General features: G+C 38.8%; 1 protein-coding gene across 6 annotated transcripts in view; it reads right to left on the bottom strand.

Moving 5' to 3' along the window:
• DHRS7B (dehydrogenase/reductase 7B) overlaps nt 1–21,632 on the bottom strand; it is an 85,192-nt gene that overhangs the window by 62,148 nt on the left and 1,412 nt on the right. For 4 of the 6 annotated variants that reach the window (XM_045824652.1, XM_045824657.1, XM_045824655.1 and 1 more), the window contains exon 1: nt 19,838–19,949. The exons of 1 other annotated variant lie outside the window; for it this stretch is intronic. The gene's annotated coding sequence lies outside the window, so the exon portion shown is untranslated. Of the gene's footprint in view, nt 1–19,837; nt 19,950–21,632 lie in introns of those variants that run through there. One more of the 6 variants, XM_045824658.1, reaches the window with a different exon arrangement.

Below are 21,632 nucleotides of genomic sequence, written 5' to 3'. Positions count from 1 at the left end.
CTCAATATAACAAAAAGGTATAGTAATTATAAACATTTACATTCCTAATAAAAGACCAGCAAAATATTTGAGGCAAAGACTAACAGAATTGTAGGAGAAATAAACAGTTCTACAATAATAGTTGGGGACTTCCATACCCCACTTACAATAATAGAAAAAACAACTATACAGAAGATAAATAAGGAATAGAGGATTTAAACAATACAATAAAGCAGTGAGATCTGACATATATTAGAACACTCTACTCAAGAACAGCATACATAAAATAAAAATTAAAAAAAAAGAACAGCATACATATTCTTCTAAAGTGCACATGAAACATTTTCCAGGATAGACCATAGGTTATGTCTGAATACTTCAAATATTGATACACAAAAAAGTTATGATATAAAGCATCTTCTCCAACCACAAGAGGATAAAATTAGAAATTAATAACAAGGTAAAACTGGAAAATTCCCAATATGTATAAAGTCTTAAACAACCAATGAATCAAGGAAGAAAGCACAAGAAATAATAGAAAATTCTTAAAAATGATTGAAAACTAAAACACAACATATCAAAACCTATGAGATACTGCAAAAGCAAGGTTAAAGGGGAACTCTGTAGCTATAAACTTACATTATGATTCAAGAAAGATCTCAAATCATCAACCTAACTTTACAACTCAAGGAACTAGAAAAAGAACAAACCAAAGGCAAATATAGAAGATGGGAAAATAATAAATATTAGAGCTGAGAAAAATGAATTAGATAATAAAAAAAACAGTAGAAAAAGTGAATGAAAACAAAATTTGTTCTTCAAAAAAATCAACAAAATTGACAAGCCTTTAGGCAGGTGGACTAAAAGGAATAAAAAGAAGATTCAAATTACTCAGATCAGAAAAGGAGGACACTGTTACTCATTCTATAAAAATAAAAAGGATTATGAGGAATACAATGAATATTGTATGCCAGCAAATTGAATAATCTAGATTAAATAGGTATATTCCTTTAAAAAACCCTACCAAGACTAAATTATGAAAAAAATGGAAAATCTGAATAGACTGGTAACTACTGAGGAGATTGAATCAGTAATAAATAATCTTCCCAACAATGACTTCAATAGTGAATTCTACCAAACATTTAAAGAAGAACTAATATCTGTCCTTAAACTTTAAAAAAAATTGACTAGAAGAGAATACTCCCTAACTAGTTTTATAAGGCCAGAATAACCCTGCTGCGAAATTCAAAGACACCATAGAAAAATTACAAACCAGTATCTCCTACAAACAAAACACCAGCAAGTATAATTCAGCAGCATATTAAAAAGGATTATAAACCATGACCAAGTGAGATTTGTTCTTTTTTAATTGTTGTTCAAGTACAGTTTTCTGCCTTTCCCCCATCCCTCCCCAACACCCCAGCCCTCCCCACCTCCGTCCCCCATTTCTACTACCCCCTTGTTATTGTCCATGTGTCCTTTATAATTGTTCCTGTAAACCCTTCACCCTTTCCCCCCATTATCCCCTCCCCTCTCCCATCCAATCACTGTCATAATCAACAAAACGAACAAGCAAGCAAAGTATAGCCAAAGAGATTTGTTCTTTCAATGTAAGGATGGCTCAACCAATGTAATATGTCATATCAAAAGAAAAAAACCCAAATGATCATCTTAATTTATGCAAAAAAGGCATTTGACAAAACTTAACACCCTTTCATGATTTAAAAAAAAGAAACTCAAGTAGAAATAAATGGAATACATCAACACAATAAAAGCCACAGAAGAAAAATCCACAGTAAACCGTACTTGGTGGTAAAGGACTAAAACCTTCCTCTGAGATCAGGCACAAAGTAAGGATGCCCACTTTCACCACTTCTATTCAGCATAGTACTGGAAGTTATAACCAGAGCAATTAGGTTAGAAGAAAAATTAAAAGCACCTGAACAGAAAAGAAAGCTGTAAAGGTATCTGTTTGCAGATGATATGTTCTTATATGTAGAAAACCCTAATGACTCCAGAAAAAGGTATGAAAACTAATCAGTGAATTCAGTCAAGTAGCAGGATACAAAGTCAACATACAAAAATCAGTTGCATTTCTATACATGAACAATGAGAATCTGAACAGGGAACTACAAAAACAATTCCATTTATAATAACAGATAAAAGAATTAAATACTTGAAATATATTTAACCAAGGAAGGAAAAATTACAAAACATTGCTGAAAGAAATTCAAGAAGACATAAATAAATGGAAACACATACCATGTTCATGGATTAGAACATTTAATCTTTTTTTAGAGGTTAATTACTTTTTATTGTTGAATTATATTGTAAAGTCTTCATCTATAAGTTAATCAGGGAAAAATGCTTTGCAATGATATCAAGGACACACTTATTCTGGCAGAATAAAACAGACACAGACAAAAGACCAGATACACATTTTTAAAAAATAGACTACATTTTTTACCTGGTCCTACTTTTGCTACTTTGGACTATACCTTTTCTATTAGAAAATTGACCTTACATACATATTAAGTCTGATTTATCATCCCACATTTTTAAACATTAAATGCAGCTTCACACAATTTCTACTTATAAATAAAAGATTTAAAACAAAGTAGAAAACAGTTTTAAAACAAAGCAAGTGAAAGTAGATCACTACTACCTTACAGCAGAAAAGCTGAGTAAAATGTGCCCCTGCGTGGCATCTCAAAGAAACACTCTTCCTCAGAGAGGCAAGCAGTTCTGATCCAGAAGCACGCCCCTCACTCCCTCTGCAGTACCCGGCCCGCACAGGCTTCTGGTAAACTGGCAAGTGAAAAATGTCTACAGAGTTATCTAAAAGCTAAATATTAGAATAGGGTTAATTCAAATCAAAATTGTGTGCTGACCTAAATATACATCTTCAACTTTTTCCCCCTTTTCAAAGTATCTTTTTTATTTCAGATGGTATTTTAAAATAACTTATTTTTTACTATGCTTTATGGTCAAAGACCATAAAATTAATAACTCAAATGAGTAAGATTAAAATTTTTGTTTTACTTGATTCTATTGAAATTCCAATTACTTAACCAAGTTATACATGAGGTAAGTTTTAGGTGAAAAAAAAAATCAGCCACAAAGAATAAAGTTAACCAACTTCAAGAATACACAACAATCATAATGTCCACCTTATATTCAGAGTTTACAAATTCATATATTAACTACTGTAGATCCAAAAAAAGTTTACTATGTAATTTAAAAGCAAATATCTTCTGCACTTTTTACATCAAATTATGTTGGGAAATAGGGGGCAAAAAACTTGGCAAAATTTGTTTTAGTAACAGAAGACAATGCAATAAGGACTCCAAATGGAAACTAAGATCAGTGTGTAAAGCTTCTAACTTCTAAACAGACACACACTTATTTATCTAAAAAATATTTTGGTAGCTAATTGGATTGACAATATTTTTTGCTGTAAATAAAAAGTACAGTTTTCCAATTGTAGCCTTATAGCTAGCTAAACAGCTTTTAAAAACACATACAGTGAGCTAACAGTCCTCTAAAATACGTGCATATAAGTTACACTAAAAGATCTCTGCTAAAATCCAACTATATTTAAATGAGTCTTACTGAAGTAGAACACTCAGGATACCAGAAATCATTTAAATAGTAAGTACAGTACGACTATAATAACAACATTACATTAATAAAAGTTACAGAAGAGATTATTGCTATACTATTCCCCATAAAACACCATGAAACTTTTTGTTCTTACAAAAATTATAACCTCAAGTTACTTTTTCTCTTACAATTTCATGCTTCATGTATCTCTGAAGCTTTTATACAGCAGAGAATAGTTCTTAAATCTTTTCTGTAAGGATTCAAAGTATTTAAATGTGTAACTTCACATTATACATTTTGCCCTTCTTGTTTCCCAAATACACAGAAACAACATATATTTTTCTCAAAAATGAAATAAGATGTCCACATTAAACAAATTAAGTCCACAAAAAGTTCCAGAGCTAAAAAAAAATTATTCACATAGCACGAAGTGATTTCCTACTAGTCCAAAGTCCAAAACATTTAAATGAAGTCCATTTATATAGTATCTTGTTTGCTTTTCAATGGAACACTACATTTACTGAGGTGAAATCACATTATTTTAGCTCTTGAGTCAACAAGTGTACACAAATGTTTTTAACACAGTTATTAAAAACAGAGGACCGCCCTGGGTGATGTGTCCCAGTGAGCTGGGCGCGAGCCTGTGAACCGGTTCAATTGCTGGTCAGAGCACGTGCCTAGTTGGAGAGGCAACTGAGCAATGTTTCTCACTTACACTGACGTTTCTCTCCCTTTCCTTCTCCCTCTCTTCCCCTCTGTCTAAAAATAAATAAATAAAATCTTTAAAAAAATAAAAATAGGAGACCAAATTGAATGTGTAAAGAGGTATCATTCAGTTGGAATTTCCAGAGTCATCAAGAGGTGGAGGAGAGAACGGATTTACTCGGTTGGTTTCCATAGCTTGGTCGACCAAAAACAAACAAACAAACAAACAAACAGCCACAACAACAAATAGCAAAAATTTTATCCACTTGGGAATCCACTTGGGAGCACCCCTTAGAGATGATTTGGCTGTAACAGAGCTCACTAATGAAGATGTTCCAGACCAGCTGAAGATGGGGTGAATCCTGGCCCTATTGTGGGAACAACCAGAAAGCTATATAAGCAAAAGCTGTTGAAACTGAGGGAACAAGGAACAGAATCAAGATCTTCTACTCCTTTGCCAACAATTTCTTCTTCAGCAGAAAATACAAAACAGAATGGAAGTAATGACTTTGACAGGTACAGTGACGAGGAAGACCCTAAAATAGAGGTCAAGCTTGAGAAGAGAGAACCACTAAAGGGCAGAGCAAAGACTCCAACACTCAAGCAAAGAAGAGCTGGACACAATCAGAGCTATTCCCAAACTGGGATAACTGAGACTGAGTGGACAAGTGGATCTTCAAAAGACAGACCTCTGTAGGCATTAACTAGGGAAGCCACAAAAGGGCTGAGAAGAACTCTGAGGAAAAGGGTGGATACTTCAGAATATTTTTGTATAGATGGTACAATAATTTCAGAGAGTACTCCTATACCTGAAACTATAATGTCTTTAAGCAACGAAATCTTAGTTGTCAACAGGGTGACTGGAAATTTCAAGCATGCAGCTCCCATTCTACCAATCACTGAATTCTCAGACATACCCAGAAGAACACCAAAGAAACCACTGACAAGAGCTGAAGTGGGAGAAAAAAACAGGAAAGAATAGAAAGGGATATTCTTAAGGAAATGTCTCCCTTCGAGGCATCTACACCAATAGGAATTAATGCTAATTGCCACAGAACAACCAAAGGGGCTGCAGACCAACTCAGTGATTTCAAGATGGAGGAATCTTTTTCATCTAAATATATTCCTAAGGATGTTCCCTTGGCAGATGTCAAGTCAGAACATTTAATCTTGTTGAAGATATCAATACTAACCAATGTGATCTACAGATTCAATGCAATAATCTCAATAACAACTTTTGAAAAAATAGAAAAACCCACCCTAAAGTTCAAATGAAATCTCAAATATCCCAGAATAGCCAAAGCAATCTTGAAAAAGAAAAAAGAAAAACAAATGCTAGAATGCTCAGTTTTTTTTTATTGTTTTATTGTTGTTCATGTAGTTGTCTGCATTTTGCTGACACTTCTTTATTTGAAAACTTAACACAGTAATCAAAGCAGTGTGATACTGGATTTAAGACAGACATATATATCTGTGGAATAGAGAGGCCAGAAATAAATCCTCACATATATTGTCCAATGATTTTTGACGATGGTGGCAAGACCCTTGGGGAAAGGATGGACTTTTCAACAAGTATTACTGGGAAAACTTGATATCCACACACAAATGCATGAAGGTGGATCTTTACCTAACAACATATGCAAAATATTAACTCAAGATTGATCAAGGACCTAAATGTATGACCTAAAACTACAAAAACTCTCAGAATAAAACACAGGGTCAGGGTCCACTATATCAAATGAGACAGTCAGAATATGAAGCCAGTGCAGAAGAAAGCAGAGCCAAATGATGGAGATTTGCATCCCGATGACAATGTTTGTGCTCTTGGATCCACTCATGCCTGAAGCTAGTCACCTCTGGACTTTTCAGTTTTGTGAACCAATAAATACTCCTTGTTTAAGTTTTAAAAAACATAGGGCAGACACTCAAATTGGATTTGGCCATGATTTCTTGTCTGTGATTCCAAAGGCACAGGGAACAAAAGAAAAAACTAGACAAATTGGACCTAACAAAAATTTTAAAATTAAGCACATTAAAAGACACTATACACAGAATAAAAAGGCAACCCATAATAGGAGGAATACTTGCAAATCACATATGTGTAAGAGATTAATATCCAGAATATATACAGAGCTCCTAAAACTAAAAAACACAAACAGCAACCTGGTTCCAAAATGAACAAAAACTTGAATAGACATTTTTCTAACATAAAAATGGCTAGTAAGTGTATGAAAAGATGATCAGCATCACTTAGTCATTAGTAAAATGCAACTGCAAAGTATGAGATATTGCCTCATACCCATTAGGATAAAGAATAACCAGAACTCTTGTGCACTGTTGGTGGGAATGTAATATGGCACAGCCACTGTGGAAAACAGCACAGAGGTTCATCCAAAAATTTAAAACAGAATTACCACATGATCCAGTAATTCCACTGCTAGGTATATAGACTCCAATCATTGAAAGCAGGGTCTCAAAGAGTTACCTATACACTCGTGTTCATAGCAGCATAATTCACAACTGTTAAAATTTAGAAGGAAACCAAATGTCCATTGACTAAAGAATGGATAAGCAAAATACAGTATATACATACAATGAAATTTCTTAAATATATTTTAATGATGCTATTACAGTTGTTCCATTTTCCTCCTTCATTCCCCTCTACCCTGCACATCCTCTCCCACCCACATTCTCCCCCTTTAGTTCATGTCCATATGTCATAAGATTTTTGGCTTCTATATTCCCCATACTATTCTTGCCCTCCCCCTGTCTATTTTCTACCTACTATCTATGCTACTTATTCTCTGTACCTTCCCCCCTCTCTCCTCCTCCCACTCCCCTGTTGCTAACCCTCCATGTGATCTCCATTTCTGTGGTTCTGTTCTTGTTCTAGTTGTTTGCTTAGTTTCTTTTGGTTTTGCTTTAGGTGTGGTTGTTAATAATTGTGAGTTTGCTGTCATTTTACTATACATGTTTTTTTTATCTTTTTTTTCTTAGATAAATCCCTTTAACATTTCATAAAATAAGGGCTTGGTGATGATGAACTCCTTTAACTTGACCTTATCTGAGAAGCACTTTATCTGCCCTTCCATTCTAAATGAATGTTTTGCTGGATAGAGCAATCAATCTTGGATGTAGGTCCTTGCTGTTCATCACTTTGAATACTTCTTTCCAGCCCCTTCTTGCCTGTAAGGTCTCTTTTGAGAGATCAGCTGACAGTCTATGGGAACTCTTTTGTAGGTTACTGTCTCCTTATCTCCTGCTGCTTCCAGGATTCTCTCCTTCATTTCAATCTTGGGTAATGTAATTATGATGTGCCTTGGTGTGTTCCTCCTTGGGTCCAGCTTCTTTGGGACTCTCTGAGCTTCCTGGACTTCCTGGAAGTCTCTTTCCTTTGCCAGATTGGGGAAGTTCTCCTTCATTATTTGTTCAAATAAGTTTTCTACTTGTTGCCCTTCCTCTTCCCCTTCTGGAACCCTATAATTCAGATGTTGGAACATTTAAAAATGTCCTGGAGGTTCCTGAACCTCTCATTTTTTCTGAATTCTTGTTTCTTCATTCTTTTCTGTTTGATTCTTTCTTTCTTTTTTCTGCTCCACTCCATTGATTTGAGTCCCAGTTTTCTTCCCATCACTATTGGTCCCCTGTGCATTTTCCTTCATTTCACTTAGCATAGCCTTCATTTTTTCACCTAATTTGCAACCAAAGTCAACCAATTCTGTGAGCATCCTGATCACCAGTGCTTTGAACTGTGCATCTGATAGGTTGGCTATCTCTTGGTTGCTTAGTTGTATTTGCTGTGGAGCTTTGAGCTGGTCTTCTGTCTGGACCTTTTTTTTGGTCTTGTCACACCTGTTACGTATGAGGGGTGGAGCCTTAGGTGTTCACCAGGGCAGGCAACCCAGTGACTGGGTTGTGACACTGTATGTGGGGATGAGGGTCTGAGAGGGAACAATGGCCCTTGCTCTGCTCTCCATCAGATTTCAATCCCTTCTGCCACTTCTCCCACGCAAACTGGGCCTTTCTGGTGCTGATTCCTGTGTGGGTGGGCTTTTGTACATTCTAGGACCCCATGGGTCTCTCCAACAAACTCTCCTGTGAGGCTGGGCGTCTCTCTCACCACCTCAACCCCCACAGGTGTTTTCAATCAGTGTTTTGAGGCTTTATTACCCAGCGCTGGGACCCTGAGTTGCACAGTCTATCCTGCTCCCCAGTTTCACCTGGTTCATCCGCATGCGAATGTGAGACTACCCGGTCAGCCAGCTGTCTTGCACACAGTGCCTTGCTTCACTATTGCCGCCTCACTGGATCTGCATGTTGCCACGCCACCCCTAGGGTCCGCCCACTGCCATCTTGCAAGCCCAGGGTGCCTTGCAAGCCTGGTGCCACCACTTTTTGTGGCGCAACCCCTCTCCACCTGGCCTCCTGACTCTACCCCACCTACCGGTTTGGATGAATGTGTCTATTTTAACTCCTTGGTTGTTGGACTTCCATACAGTTCAATTTTCTGTCTGTTTTGGTTGTTATTTTGTTTCTAAATTGTTGTTGTCCTTATTTTGGTTGTGGGAGGAGGCATAGTGTGTCTACCTATGCCTCCATCTTGGCCGGAAGTTACATACAATGAAATATTATTTGGCCCTAAAAAAGAAGGAAATTCTGCAGTATGCTACAGCATGGATGAATACTGAGTACATGCTAAGGAAAATAAACCAGCCACAAAAGAACTAATACTGTAGGAAATCACTTCTATGACATATGTAGTCAAATCCATAGAGACAGAAAGTAGAATGGGGTTGCCAGGCACTGGGCTGAGGGTAGGGGGAATGAAGTGTTATTTTTTAATGGACACAGAGTTTAAGTTTTAAAAGATGAAGAATTCTGTAGACAGGCAGTGATAATAACAGCACATTATGAATGTATTTAGTACCACTAAACCATATGCTTAAAAATGGTTAAGGTGGTAAATTTTATGTTATGCATATTTTATCACAAAAATTAAGTACATCTTTCAGAGGATTAAATATTAAATGGTGTCTAATTTCAAAAAGGCTCATAATTGATAATTTTGAATTCTAATGAATTGTTTGGTTTCCTCATGAATTTGAATTATAAATTATTACCTGCCTCCATCCACTGTCTCTCTCTTAGATAATCTGCCTTAATGTAATTTATTTGGGATAATGGATAGCCCTGAATTTTTAGACCTAAAAATCCTAGTTTTAAATTTAACTGGGAAATGGTCTTTACTCTGGAAGTTTTAATAATGCCCCTACTTAGACCCTGCAGTGCACTGACATTCATGCAAGAGAACACGTGGGAAGGTATTTCATATACTGGAAGGACTAAAGGAAAAATAAAGCCTAAAACCCTGACAGGGTTGTTCCAATGCCAACCTCTAAGCTTTCATTTAAAAATAGCCTAGTTAGTACCCTATCACTTTATTTTCCCAGCATCCTTGCAAATAGCTCCCTGAGGACTTAGTTATACCTTCTCAGGACAGGCCACAGTAAGTACTTGATCAATCTATTCATTTCATCCAATGTTAGCAGATTTCCAACTTTTCCCCCTACGTAATATTCCTGTTTCTCTCTCAGAGGCTTTTAGTTAAAAAAGATTTGCTAAATTTCAGTCTACATTAAAAGAAAAAATTCCTTAAACTGAAAATATTTTTTATGCATTCACAATATTTATTGTCAGAGTATAATAGCATAAGGGCTATCTTTTAAACTGTATTTATATTAACATATAAAAATATATATGTGTATAAATGCTTTTCTTCTAATCATATAAGCATTAATAAGCTTAGCCACAGAATGACATGAAAGCAAATTTTAAAATCAAACTTACAAGTTAGGAAATGAAAGATTTAAGTATGGCAAAATGCTAATGGTTGGTGATGTTGGGTAATGGGTAAAAGAGGGTTTGCTGTTGCATTTACTTCTGTGCATCTTTGAGCATTTCTGTAATTTCTCCTTCATGCTCAACTTTGCTAAAGTGAAGCTGGAAAAGTGAATAATTAGCTGCACTAGAAGTGTCAACCTTGTAAGATAAAATTAGCTAATAAATACAAGTAGAACACCAGGAGAAACAAACTGACTAATGTCAAGTTATACTGGCATCTGTATGAGGCAGCCTGGTGTGGGGAGAGGGGAACTTGATCTGGGTGGGCCCTTCATGGGACCTGAGACCAGATGACTGACTGCAGAGTAAGTGACCAGACTCTTTCAGACCTCACTTCCTGATATATTTTATGAACATGCTGGTTCAGAACTATGTTACTCTTTGTAGTCCAATCACTACCTGCATGAGAAGCACCTGTTAAAACATAAATCAAGCCCTGAGTGGTGTGGTTCAGTTGGTTGGGCATCATTCAGCAAAGTGAGGGCTTGCTGGTTCAATTCCTGGTCAGGGCGCATGCCTGGGTTGTGGACCAGGTCCTTGGTTGGGGTGTTGGACAGGCAACCAATCAATGTTTCTCTTGCACATTGATGTTTCTCACCCTTTGTCCCTCCCTTCCCCTCTCTAACAAATAATGAATAAATTTATAAAACCTTAAAAAGAAAATCAAGGGCCTCACCCAATGCAGACCTTTGAAACTGATAATACCACACAGGATGAGACCTGAGAACCTTGACTCCCTGATGATTTTAATGGGACTAAAGTTTGAAACCCTTGAGGATCTCTCTAGTTGTCTACCGAGAGAGAATGAGCCACCATGGTGGTGATCCTCTACCCACAGGGTCATGAGTAACCACCTTCCCTCCAACCTGTCAGCAGGAGTCCAGTGGAAGTTCCCAGCAAGGCCTCCCAGCCCCATCCCCTCCCAGTGCCCAACCTGCCACATCTGCCTGGAAACAACAGGGGCCAATCTCATAATGCCCCTTATGGTCAGTCACCACAGGAAGTCCAGACCTCCTGAGGTAGCCCCTGGCTCCCAAATCCCAAATCATTTTGTGCACTCTGTTCTGACCCCATCTCCTGCCCCTTCCCATATTCTGAAACCCTGTGGTCCTCTTGGTCTGTCATCAGCAAAGTTCCCTGCATCTTCAACCTCTACTCTGAATGGCTGCTTCACCTTCTTGCTCCAACAGTGTCCAGCTCCTTCTGAGCACATCGATTTCACTGCAGGCCTCTGCAGCAGTGCTGCTCCCCCTCCCACGACCCTCATATACAGGCTCAAGGGGGCAGTGGGGTCATCTTTGCTCTTCACTACTCTTCTCCCCTCCTTCCTCTCAGCCATCTCCTAGACCACCCAGTTGTGACTCTCCTGTCAGACTGTCACCTATACCCCTCCATATAATAATCTGCTTTCCTTTGTCCTCACTGATTTTCTGCCTGCTAGATCTCTGCATTTCTGAAACAGAGGTGTTGACTTTTGCAATTGTAACAGTAGATTCATCTACTTCTCTTTATAGTTCTACCAGTTTTTGCCTCATGTACCTTGACACTGTTGTTTGGTGCATACACATTAAGAAATGTTATGTCTCTGGAATATATGTTACTGAGTGCTATGAGAGCTAATGTCACAATCTTTCATTCCTTTGAATGCAGTACAAAGTACTATAAATACTAACTCCTTGAACCAGAAGTACATTTCATTTCCAATTAATCTTTCACGTTTTGTAACTCTTTGTAACATACATGACATCATTATATGACATCACTATATAACATCCCTCTTTATTCCTGATCACTTTCCTTACTCTTAAATCTGTTCTGTCTGAAATTAACATAGTTACTCTGGCTTTCCCTTGAAGGAGGTCGAGTTAGGTGTTTCCCTGTCCCTAGGCAGGTTAGGCTCTCAGAAAAGTTTCTCCAGAGGAGAAGCCTTGTTCAGGACAGGATGCTCTGACACATTTCAAAATTGTTACTTTCCCCCTCCTCCAGAGCACAAGGGGCTTTTTCTCCAGCATTCACTGTGAGGCCTGGTAGAGCTCCTGGAGGTAAAACTCACAAGGGTGTGGGCCCCCCTTTGACTGGTCCCTCTGAAGTTCTTAACTCTCAGACTGTCCACATTGAGCCTCTGGCAATTTGTCAACTTTTCCTACCCCAGGCTCCTGCTCTAGTAGATTGTGATTCTGTGCACCTGCCTGTCATTCTGATGGTGCAGGTGGGGGGGGGGTGGGGGGATGGGCAGCAGTTGTGCTTGTGACCTCAACTGATGGATCTAAAACAAGATGGTTGATTTTTCAGTTTGTTCAGCTTTTTACTTGTTGTTAGGATGAAAGGACAACTTCTACACACCTCACATGCCCAACAGGGCCTGGAAGTCCTAATGCCATTCTTTGTGGAAAGTTAGCTATTAATCATAACATTGTTTCCCTGTTGGCAATGAGTAATTTCTCTCATTGCTTTTAAGTGTCATCGATCTTGTGATGTTGTCTTAGACTCTTTTTCATTTATTTCCACTCTGATCTTTATTATTTTCTTCCTTCCTGCCATCCAGGATGTGTGAGAGTTTATTAAGCTGGTGTAGGCTGGCTCACTTACAGGATGTGTTAAATTCCTAGCTAGTCCACTGGTGCAATGCTTGCAGTTAGGGACACATCCTCAGACTAGCAAAGCCACTAGCCTTCACCACTCACTTGCAATCAACATTGCTACCCTTAATGACAAAGCTGCTGGGCATGACGTTTTGTTCTGTTTTCTCTCCATTCCAAGTAGTTGGCCTCCCTAACAGTGAGATTGCTGGCCTCCACCGCCTGCCCTGCTGTGGTCAAAGGGCTGCACGAATGATGAGCTGAGGTGAAGGGATGGAAGCAGCTCCAGGCAGGAATACTAAGATTCTCACTGGTCTTACCTAATTAATGATCAGTGTTTTCTTTTGTTTGCAAGATTTTATTTATTTAATTTTAGAAACAGGGGAAAGGAGGGAGAAAGAAAGGGAGAGGAAAATCAAAGTGTGGTTGCCTCTCACGCATCCCCAACTGGGGCCCTGGCCCACAACCCAAGTTGTGGAATCCAGGTTGACTGGGAATCAAACCAGCAATCCTTCGTTTCACAGGCCAGCAGCACTCAGTCCACCAAGCCACACCAGCCAGGGCTGATCAGTAGTTTTTTCTTGAATAAATGCTTCCCCATTTGTTGTATGTCTTTGGTCAATTTCCAGACCTCTAGTATGGTTACTTTTGACAATTTTGTCCTGTTTTATAGTCGGGTTTTTTGAGATTTGCCAACCTCCTCACTCTGCCATAGCAAAGACTTCTCCCTTGTCTCAAGGTCCAATAAAATTTTTTCTACTGCTAGAAATTAATATTCTGACAATAACACAAACCTAATCAGAGTGAAATGTGTCACAAATTTTCCTATCTGAATATCTTACTTATCAAATACTGCATATCATTTAGGGTCTTTTACAAGATGCCTTGTAAGATCTTATCTGTGCAAAGTTAAATTAAAAATATCAAGAGGAAGAAAGCAATTATCCTTAAAGTTGGGGAGGAAGATGCTAATGATTGCAAAACTTTCTTCCTGTATAAATTCACATTTCCTCCCTTTATCCAGTTCCCTTGGCCTCCTGTCAGTTGATACAGTTGTCCAGCCACAGCTTCCTTCTGACACAATACAGAATAAAATTTTGTTTTTTATCATTCAGTGTTTTTTTCCTCCACTAAGTAGTATCTCTTTAAATTTAAGCCTATCTTGCTTTTTCAATAAGATCAATTTGCCAGCTACCATCTTTCTATTGAAATATAAATGAGAGGTATGAATAATAATTTCAACTGTTTATTAATACAGTATACTGACTTTGGAACCAGGTTGACCTTGGTTTGCAAACCAGTAATCAGGCTAAGTGTCTTTGGACTTAATATCTCAACCAGTTTCCTCACCTGCAGAATATGTCTAATATCTGTGTTACACAGTTGCAGGAAGAATTATATAAGTATATGTATGTTAAGTTTTCATTTTAAAAAAAGATCTTATTTATTTATTTTTGGGAGAGGGAAGAGAAGAAGAAAGACACAGAAACACCAACTGGCTGCCTTCCACAAGCACCCCAGTGGGGACCAGGCCTGCAATCCAGGCATGTGCCCTGACTGGGAATCGAACTGGAGACTTTTTGTTTTGTGGGACGATGCCCAACCCACTGAGCTACACTGATCAGGGCTGCTAAGCTTTTAATATGACCCAGATAAATGACAGATATTATCACTACAATTGCTAGGTTCTCTATCTAGAAAGATGGTAGGTAATGTCAGAAAGTAAAGAGAAGGAACAGAGAAAAGGCATAAATCAATCTTCTTGCTGTGCCTGGCACTAATGGAAAGCTGAATTAATTAGTTTAAATTTCTGTACCTCTCCTTATCTACCAATGAAGTGACTTTCTCTTTTTTATTCCCATTTTCATTAATTGAGATGCTTCTACACAGTGTAATATTCTTCCACAAGATTAAGGAGGAAGCCCAGAATTGCCTGGTGCCTCCTGCCAGAACTTGTAGAAAACTCTATTGTACTTGATCGGTCAATATGTGGTCTCTCTTTGGTGGCCTAATGTGCTACACACAAAGTGGATAGATGTTCAATAAATGTTGCCAAATGAATGATGAACAAATGAACAGCATACTAAGAAATCAGCAAACCAATCACCTTTAACACCTCAGGCTCCCTCACAGAATGCTTATCTCTGCGACTCAGGTGCTAGGACTTCAGGGTCCAATTGCTATTTCAAAGAGTCAGCAGTCAGCAAAAACTACAACTCTTTTGTGCAAGGTGCTGGGCTGGGCTCTTGGAAGGTGCACACACAGGTATGTAAGACTATTTTACTGTCATAGTTTGTAAATCTCCGGGTTAAGATGAGAGAAGAAGCTCGCCCTCTGTAAAGACCTGGAAAATGACAGGAAAAGAAGGAATGTGCTGCTTTCAGATGCTTTTTATATGTTACACAGTGCTATGAAGCCTAATGTCACAATCCTTTGTTCCTTTGAATGCAGTACAAAGTACTATAAATACTAACTCCTCAAACCAGAAGTACATTTTTATTTCCAATATAACTAATGTTTTGTCTGTTTTGTAACTCTTTCTAACATACATGACAATTAATTAAAACAATATTAGTACACAGATTACTAAGCAAACTAAAGGGAAGTTTATTTTTAGCCTATTACCATTTATGGCTATTGTGGAAAAAATATTAATAACAACTACTAGCCTTTTTAGTGTTTGCTATGTGCCAAGACACTGGGCTACAAACATCACACCCATGATCTTATTTCATCCTCAGAGCAATTTTATGAGGCAGGTATGATAGTTATTTCCATTTGCTAAATGATAAAAGCACCTAAGTCACAAAGCAAGCAAATGGCAAAACAGATTTGAACCAAGTATTCAGACTCTAAATAAAGCTCACATTCTTAACTCTTACATGCATTAAACACGGGATCGTGTAAAAAAATAAAACAAAACAAAAAAAACACCAATGCTTACTTGCAGCTTAAACAGGAAGGGCCTGATACAGTCTGGAGGTGAGCAGATCCCTAACTCGGTTCTTATCACCTGAACAGAGTACAAAGGCTTTTATGAGATAACTTAATGTAAATAAACTCACTGCTTAACGGGAACTTGTTGTAATTTTCTTCACTTACTGTAGCTAATATTTTAAACCACTCTGGATTATACTACCATATTCAGAGAATTTTGAAATAATAGTAGTTTACTATCACAATTTCCAATTTAACAACTGCTAAGTCCTACTCACATAAACCTGGAAGAATTTACATTTCACTTCAAAACTTAGTGTTCCCAGTACAACCATGTGCTTACTTAACAAAGTAAGAGCGAACTACAGCAAGTAAGCTCAAACCATTGATTAGCAATGTTCAAGTAATTCAGCTGCCATCAGCATACCTCTCCCTCCAAAGAGCATTTTAGTGGCCAAGTCTCAGGTTGGTGTGAATTTAAGATGGGAAGGATAACTCAGATAGAATTCAAAGGAACTGGCTGAACTTACGCTGGTGGTGGCAAGAAGTTTTCAAGGTAAATTTACATGCCAATCTCCGTTTCCATCCCCATGCTTATGGCCTTCCAGGACAGATTAATGGAGAGTTCATTTCCCCATTAAAATCAGACCATTACCAGTCACAAAAGGGCTCCTATGTGTACAACTGAATGGGTGTGAGAAATGGCATCAGTGACATGAAAGGGAACAAGACAAGTCCTCAAAGCACTGACTACCAGAGACAAGAGTTTTAGCTGGAACCCAGCAAGATCTGGAACCACTGGTAACATTTTTCTTTAAGTCAATGAAAAGAAATTATGGGCTAGATCTGACCACTTGAGGGCATCCTAACCATGCACAAGTCTAGAGAACTCACTTCAAACTCATCTCCAGAAAAAATCCATACTGTGCACTTTCCAGTTCAACATTTTGCTACACTGTAAGTAATTTTAAAAGCAGAATTCTCCCTGTTGCCAAAGGGAGAGATCTTTTTTTCTCCCTTCTTTTTCTTAGAGCACTTCAAAACCTAGTATTTTTATTTCCTTCCTTTGTCCTTTTGGTAAGTATGCAAATCTTTTAAAAGGCTAAATAAACGAACTCTAGCCAATGATAAAACCCAGGTACCTTTTTCTGAAAAGCCTAGAAACCATCTCTTTTAAATGTAAATAAACATCAAAGAAGACAGCACCCCAACTCCTGGTCACCCTGGAAGGTTACATGACTACTGTTCTAAGAGATTACAGATTTTCTATTTTTCCTTCAGATAAAGACAATTAACTAGCACAGACAGCCACTCCAATTACCAGGTGAATTTAGAGTGAACTATAAAGGAGAACAGACGGCAACTGGTGCCCTCAGGTCTTCTTACAGAGGATAAATTACCATTAATCTCAAGACACTACCTAATGTATTGTAAATGATGGGATTTCTTTTTTGTTTTTGTAATCTCATTGGCAGATTAGGCTGTGTTGCATCCCATTCTGGGTTAATATTTATTCCAAAGTAGAATTTTCTTTCTTTCTACATTGGTAGAGACCATTTTCTAGGTTGACAGGAGATTTTGTTTTTAACTTTCCCCTTACATAAATGTGAAGAACATTCCACATTTTCTACTGGGCCACCTTGTGTTTTTTCTTTTTGGTGGGGGGGCGGGGGGGGTGCTCAATATCAGGCAAAATATTCCTCCCTGACAAGAGGTTTTTAGAGATTTAGCCCATTCCTGTTTTCTAAGGGTTAGATCCTCCTATACCACTGCCTTTGTGGCACCTCTACTTATATTATCTCAAGGACATTTAAAACTGAACTCATGCTATTCCTCCAGGACCTCCCACCTCAGATGCACAAACCAGAAAAGGAAGAATTAGCCCAGACACTGTCCTCTCCCTTCTCACCCCACAGGAGAACCTCATATGTTCTGTTACCATGACCCTCTAATCGTAATTCTGAAATAGCCCTAAAATTGATCAACTTCTGCCTCTACTGAGGAGCCAAAGGATCTTTAATAAACAGAGATCTGGACTTCTGGCCAAGATGGAGGCGTAAGTAGACACACTGTGCCTCCTCGCAAGATAGGGACGACAATTAACAACCAGAACTGACAGAAAATTGAACTGTATGGAAGTCCAACAACCAAGGAGTTAAAATAGACACGTTCATCCAGTCTGGTAGCAGGGGCGGAGTTGGGCAGCCAGGCGGAGAGGGGTGAAGGCACAAAGAGCAGTGGGACCGGGCGTGTAAGGCATCCCAGGCGCACAAGACCTCAGTGGGCAGACTCTGGGTGCACAGGCGGCAGCTGGCAGACCCTGGGCACGGGGAGAGGGGGCAACGGGCAGACCCAGCAAGGCGGCAATTGTGAAGTGAGGCACTAAGCGCAACCCAGGGTCCCAGCACCAGGAAATAGAGTCTCAGGGCACTGATTGGAAATACTGGTAGGAGTTGAGGTGCGGGGAGAGACTCCCAGCCTCACAGGAGAGTTTGTTGGAGAGACCCATGGGGTCCTAGAATGTACAAAAGCCCACCCACACAGGAATCAGCACCAGAAAGGCCCAGTTTGCGTGGGAGAAGTGGCAGAAGGGATTGAAATCTGACGGAGAGCGGGGCAAGGGCCATTGTTCCCTCTCAGACCCTCATCCCCACATACAGTGTCACAACCCAGTCACTGGGTTGCCTGCCCTGGTGAACACCTAAGGCTCCACCCCTCATACGTAACAGGCGTGACAAGACCAAAAGAAAGGTCCAGACAGAAGACCAGCTCAAAGCTCCACAGCAAATACAACTAAGCAACCAAGAGATAGCCAACCTATCAGATGCACAGTTCAAAGCACTGGTGATCAGGATGCTCACAGAATTGGTTGACTTTGGTTGCAAATTAGATGAAAAAATGAAGGCTATGCTAAGTGAAATGAAGGAAAATGCACAGGGGACCAATAGTGATGGGAAGAAAACTGGGACTCAAATCAATGGAGTGGAGCAGAAAAAAGAAAGAAAGAATCAAACAGAAAAGAATGAAGAAACAAGAATTCAAAAAAAATGAGGAGAGGTTCAGGAACCTCCAGGACATCTTTAAATGTTCCAACATCTGAATTATAGGGTTCCAGAAGGGGAAGAGGAAGGGCAACAAGTAGAAAACTTATTTGAACAAATAATGAAGGAGAACTTCCCCAATCTGGCAAAGGAAAGAGACTTCCAGGAAGTCCAGGAAGCTCAGAGAGTCCCAAAGAAGCTGGACCCAAGGAGGAACACACCAAGGCACATCATAATTACATTACCCAAGATTGAAATGAAGGAGAGAATCCTAGAAGCAGCTCCTAGGATTCCTAGGTATGGGAACTCCTTTGTAGGAGACAGTAACCTACAAAAGAGTTCCCATAGACTGTCAGCTGATCTCTCAAAAGAGACCTTACAGGCAAGAAGGGGCTGGAAAGAAGTATTCAAAGTGATGAACAGCAAGGACCTACATCCAAGATTGATTGCTCTATCCAGCTAAGCATTCATTTAGAATGGAAGGGCAGATAAAGTGCTTCTCAGATAAGGTCAAGTTAAAGGAGTTCATCATCACCAAGCCCTTATTTTATGAAATGTTAAAGGGACTTATCTAAGAAAAAAAAGATAAAAAACATGTATAGTAAAATGACAGCAAACACAATTATTAACAACCACACCTAAAACAAAAACAAAAACAAACTAAGCAGACAACTAGACCAGGAACAGAACCACAGAAATGGAGATCACATGGAGGGTTAGCAACAGGAGAGTGGGAGGAGGAGAGAGGGGGAAAAGGTACAGAGAATAAGTAGCATAGATAGTAGGTAGAAAATAGACAGGGGGAGGGCAAGAATAGTTTGGGAAATGTAGAAGCTAAAGAACTTATGACATATGGACATGAACTAACGGGGGGATGTGGGTGGGAGAGGATGTGCAGGGTAGAGGGGAATGAAGGGGGAAAATGGGACAACTCTAATAGCATCATCAATAAATATTTAAAAAATGAAAAATAAACACAGATCTCTTGGTGCTACTCCTGTGACTGAAACTCTTCCATGGCTCCCCACCATTCTCGGGATAAGCCCCAATCTTTGGCATGCATGAGACCTGCGTGGTCTGACTCTTGCTTACCTCTACAACTCCGTCCTCCAGACCCAACAGGAGCTTAAGTTCCATCAGGACAGAGACCATGTCTGTTTGCAGGTGCTATATTCCTAGAACAGTGTCTAGAACACAGTAGAAGCTACACAAATACGTTAAATAATGTTGCTAAAACAATTGCAGCATCTTACGTGGTTGGCAAATAAAACTTTAACTAAATTATGTACAAAATAAGGAAAGAGTGTCTTTATACATAATGTTTGTATCCTAGGGCTTGGACCATAGTGGGGCTAAAAAATATTTGTTAAATCATTTTGCAAACCACAGACAAATATGATGAAATACAATGTTTAAAAAAAATTACCAAATTAGTGAATTTTTGTGCAGCCATTTTGAAATTGAAGGTGAAAGAAAATAAGCAACATTTTCAGAATACTATGCTTTATTACTTCAAGAAAGGTAAAAACGCAACTGAAATGCAAAAAAAGATTTGTGCAGTGTATGCAGAAGGTCCTGTGACTGATCAAACATGTCAAAAGTGGTTTATGAAGTTTCTTGGTACTAGTGACATCTTGGCCAAATAATCCTTTGCTGTGGGGCTGTCTTGTGCATTGGAAGCTGTTTAGCAGCACCCCTGGCCTCTACCCACTAGAAGCCAACAGATGGAGACAGTCCACATACTCAGAATATCCAAATCAGTAGTTATTGGTGAAAATGAAAAATGTGTCTTTTAGTTGACAGAAAAAACAAAATGGACTTTTGGCCAACCCAATGTTTCTTTCCTCAGAAAGCCTGTTTATCCCTACTTCCTCCCGCTACCAGGCAACGCCATTATGCATTCTGGTAGGAACCTCTACCACCCTCCATAGCATGCACTGCAATAGCAATTAATAGTTTGAGAGTCTCTGTTTACTATCTAGCTCCCCTACTATAATTACAAGCAACTTGAGATCAGGGTCTGTGTCTGTTTTGGCCATGATTGTAATACCCAACACCTAGGACAATGCTAGTACAAGGTAGGTATTCAATAAATATCTGTTAATCAGTCATCTTTGTATCCCCCCACATCTCAGAGTCTGGCCCACAGCAGGTCCTTGACAATCATAAAATAAAGAAATAAGTGTGTGATTACATTAAAATGGAAAGCCAATGAAGATAATAATAAATATCTGCTAAATGAAGGAATGAATCATAGATAAGCACTCGGTTTGAGAGTGACATGGAATTGGCTCTGCCCTTCCTACTCTGTGCTTTTGAGTAAATTTCTTATTATCTCTGAGCCCATTTCTCTCTGCAGATGAAGACAATTGTTCCCATTTTACAGGGTTATTGTGAGAACTGAATGGTCCAATCAAATGCTAGCATAGTGTCTTGCACATAATACTGAATGAATACTAACTATTGTTTTTAAATAATGGTGACAAAAAAGACTGTATGTAGGATAGGCACATTTCATGCTCTTGTGCACAGAGCTCCTTTTATGCAGAGTTACAAACCTAGATAAAACAAGTATTTTAAGTATACTAGAGGAATGTGTTATCTATAATAACCCTAAAACAGATCTGTTTATAAAGCTAAGAATCTTTTAAATGTGAAGTGATCATGCATTTATATGGCTTGCATACTCTTGTGTAGAGTATCTCATTCTTTTAAAGCAAAGCACATCAGGAATCCATTACTTCAGGGAAGCAGGGTTCCAAACCTCACTGCAAAACCTAAGCTGTGTTGACCTTAGCCCAGGACATGCAGATAAAACAGGCTTTTGCCTTTAAGACAACTGCCCTTCTCTGCCAGTAGGAAACTCGGTGCCAAGAGAAAATATCCA

Source organism: Phyllostomus hastatus, unplaced genomic scaffold (assembly GCF_019186645.2).
Source record: "Phyllostomus hastatus isolate PE091 unplaced genomic scaffold, TTU_PhHast_1.1 phas_scaffold_55, whole genome shotgun sequence".
Lineage (NCBI taxonomy): Eukaryota > Metazoa > Chordata > Mammalia > Chiroptera > Phyllostomidae > Phyllostomus > Phyllostomus hastatus.
The sequence above is the reverse complement of the archived record's forward strand: the minus strand, read 5'-3'. Positions and strand labels throughout refer to the sequence as shown.